The following is a 3,898-nucleotide window of genomic DNA, read 5'->3' on the forward strand; positions in this document are numbered from 1 at the left end:
AAAAAAAGTGCATGGGTGAGTCAAATTGGTAGTACACCAGCATTTGCACCACGATTTAAATAATTGTCAAGTTTCTATTGTGATTTAGAGTATACCGAGTTGCTCTAGAGCATTTTGTTGTTCTAAAATATTGTAGATAATTTAATTTTGACACAAATTTACTATATATTTATTCAAAACTGCATTAATTGCTTCAGAAGTTTATTAGGGAATATAATACATGCAAAGTACTCAGTTCAAATTGGTAGTACACTCAGCATTTGCACCACGATTTAAATAAATTCAAGTTTCTACTGTAATTTAGAGTATACCGAGTTGCTCTAGAGCATTTTGTTGTTCCAAATGTTGTAGATAATTTTAATTTTGCACAAATTTGCTGTATATCAGGTTCAAATCGGACAAGTACTTTAGTTATAAAATCTAATAAATAAATCCATGGGTGAGTCAAAATGGTGGCAGCGAGTGCCAAAAATGAAAAATTGCTAAAAATTCACTTACCGAGCATTTCAAACCCTCTAGAACTCTGTCCATGTGCATTGGCACCTCTGCCATTCCTTCTCCGATTGGCACCACCACTGGCACCAATTGGCACCTCTAACAATTGTCCATTATTATTACACCTGACCAAATTGTCATTAACCACACCATCACCGGCACCAGAACTGGTTCTGTGTGCAGCCAAACCATTTTTGGCATAAATCCCTTTATTTCTCCTGTGTCTGATGCTGATTTCTCTCTTCATCATACTAGAAGCCCTTAATCTGCACCCAATTAGGGCATAAAGGACAGTGATCAGAGTCATGGGTGTCACGAAGAAAAGGAAAGTTGACAGTTCGAAGGAGTGTTCAAGAATCACTTTTTTGTATTGGCAAGTGTCCATGTCGTATTGCTGGACTATCCCGAATTGAAGAGCTTGTGGTAAGGCAAAAGGACAAGGATATCAACCAGACTATAAGGATTAATTTGACAGCCCTCGAGAGTTTTGACATGGTGTGGGAGAGGAAAGGGTGACATATGGCAACGTATCTTTCGATTGTAAAAGCTGTTATGGTTAAAACTGTTGCATTTGCTGAAGTCTCTGCTGCCAAACCACGAATCACACAAAAAGCCTCGCCAAAGACGTAGGGATACCTTGACCTGTAAAAGACAAACATTAGACGACATAGGAAAAAAGGGTATAACCTCTGATTTTTTTTACTGTGCTCCAATTTGCATGAAATTTTGGTTCTAAAGTTCATCTTAAACTCAAGTTCAAAAGTGAAAATAATCGTCAAATAAACCGTCCGGGGTTGCTACCCCTGAATAAACTAGTGGTGTATGGCATCGTGCCTTAAAGCAAATTGCTGGTACTTCCCATACCATAATGAAATATTCGAGAAATTTTAAACGTTTTCAAATATATTATTACAAATACAATAACGTTCATTATTTTTCCATCTGAGAAAATCAAATGTAAATCATAAATAAATCAATTTATCTCCAGAACATTAACAATAGTCATTTCATTTCGAATTCAATTTCAAAAAAAAAAATAGTTGCCCAATTTACACAAAATTGAAAAAGTGCTCCCGCGCAGTCACAGTCTAAACGCATTTGCAAATAATTCTGTGCGACATTTTCACTTACACTGTGCTTAGCTTGGCGGCATTTCCACATTTTTCAATAGTTTTCACAAAATTGGAAAAGTGCTTTAACTTAAGCAGTCTAAACGCACATGGGTAAACATTTGTACCAGAGTGGCGCTTAGACTGTGCTTAGCCTGGGTTATTTTTAGAATTTTTAATCCAAAATCACAAAAAAATTTTTGAAACAAAAATTAGAAACCAATTTTTTTCCGAAAACAATTATTTTTTTTAAACAAGCAGAAAGTTCTTTGAATCATTTAAATCGGACACTTAGTTCTCTCAAAAACTGCCATTTTTTTAAATTTAGCTCTGTATCTCCGAAACCGCTGGGCCTACCTTTGCCAAAAACTAATAACCACTTTTCTCCGTCATTACGAACAGAAATCTAGTTTTTGAGAGAACGGATCATCCAATTTGTATGATCCAAAAAACATTTAATTCGTAATGCCGAGGAAAAGTTATTAGTTTTTGGCAAAGGTAGGCCTAGCGGTTTTGAAGATACAGAGCTAAATTTAAAAAAATTAGACTGTGACTATACGGGAGCACTTTTTCAATTTTGTGTAAATTAGGCAACTATATTTTTTTTTTGAAATTGAATTCGAAATGAAATGATGATTGTTAATGTTCCGGAGATAAATTGATTTATGATTTATGATTTGCATTTGATTTGCTCAGATATAACAAACAAGATAGCAAAAATAATGAATTACAGAGTATTTGTAATAATATATTTGAAAACGTTTAAAATTTCTCAAATATTTCATTACGGCATGGAAAGTTCCAGCAATTTGCCTTAAGGCACGATGCCATAAACCACTAGTTGACATTATTTTGTTCATTACATGATTTTCGTTAAAATGTATATTTTAGTAGATATTTGCAAAACAACGAAGAAAAACACCAAAAATATATGCACTTTTAGTGGCCAGTAACTTGAAAAGTATTAGTTTTTTTGAAAAACTATAGAAGACATGTTTTTTTTATAATTAGTTCTTCTAACGATTTCCGAAAGAATTTTTGAAAAAATCTAATTACACGACTAAAAAGTGATGTCATCCCCGAGAAAAGTGGCAAAGGAGTATAAATTATTTTCACTTTTGAACTTGAGAGTAAAATGAACCTAATTCAAAAATTCCATACAAATTGGAGCACAGTAAAAAAAATTCTTTATTATAAGTCTTTTTTCACTTACCATATATACCACATCTCCTGTGGCAACCCTGCCACAAGCAGTAGTAAATCAGACATGGCCAAACTGAACAAATAGTAGTTAGTGGCAGTGTGCATCGACTTGTTCCTGGATATAACAATACATGTACTGATATTACCAACTATACCAGTAATAAATATCATAAAATACACCACTGTCATTGGTACAACTATGTACAAAGGGTCACGTTTAGGGCCATAAAATTGTAGAAGTTCATCGGAAGGTAGATATTCTATGTTGGCAAAATTTGTGATGATAAATTCTGGTGTTTCCATGGAGTTGGTGATAGTTGAAGTTTTGTTGATGGTTGTGGTTAGGTTTTGGAATAGTGCGTCCATTTTTGTTGGTTTTAAGGGTTTTGGTGGTTTTGGAGGTTACATTATCAGTTTGGTTGATTTTTGGTGGTAGAGTATGTATTTTGGGCGAGGTTGTGGGCAGATCAAGGGTCCTGCATTGTGTTTTGTTTCTGGGCATTGATGTTTATCCAACCTGAAATTTTGAATTAAAATTTTGTTTAAAATTAATTAGGTCTAAATTCACAAGATATATTTCAAGTAGGGTTTGTCGGTTTTTTGGCTAAAATTATGGAATTCGAAAACCGGTTTTTAGTGAAAAAAGTCGGTTTTCGCTGTATAAATGGAAAATGACAAATATAGCCAATATAAAAGATAGATGAAAGCGTTTTGATTCTTGAAATCATATCGGTTCAATAGCATTTGAATCTTATCAGGCTGCTATGGTTTCCAGAATGATTTTGTTCATATTAATTTAGATTTTTATACCAGTGTATACTCGTATATTAATTTCAATCAGTGTGACTTCTTCTTGGAGAAGTAACTTCCTCTACTCAAACTTAAAATAAGAGTTTTGAACCATAGAAGCCACAAATTAAAGAACAAAAAACTTAGAATTATTATATCAGGGCTTTAAGAACAATTAAACATAATTTGGTCGCAAGTATGACAGTATTTTCTATTTCTGGGAATTTGTGAGTAAACAAAGGACACATTTAAGTAGCAATTCGATAGACGTTCTCAATTTTTCTAGATCATATTTTATTAAC

The 3,898-nt window shown here is 33.4% G+C and overlaps 1 pseudogene; it reads right to left on the reverse strand.

Annotated features, from left to right (window-relative positions):
* LOC113389798 overlaps positions 1 to 3,173 on the reverse strand; it is a 177,256-nt pseudogene extending 174,083 nt beyond the window's left edge.
* Positions 3,174 to 3,898: the final 725 nt, after the last annotated feature.

Source organism: Ctenocephalides felis, unplaced genomic scaffold (assembly GCF_003426905.1).
Source record: "Ctenocephalides felis isolate EL2017-DRISC unplaced genomic scaffold, ASM342690v1 CF-g0.4_SCAFFOLD_03573, whole genome shotgun sequence".
In the NCBI taxonomy this organism is placed as follows: Eukaryota; Metazoa; Arthropoda; class Insecta; order Siphonaptera; family Pulicidae; genus Ctenocephalides; species Ctenocephalides felis.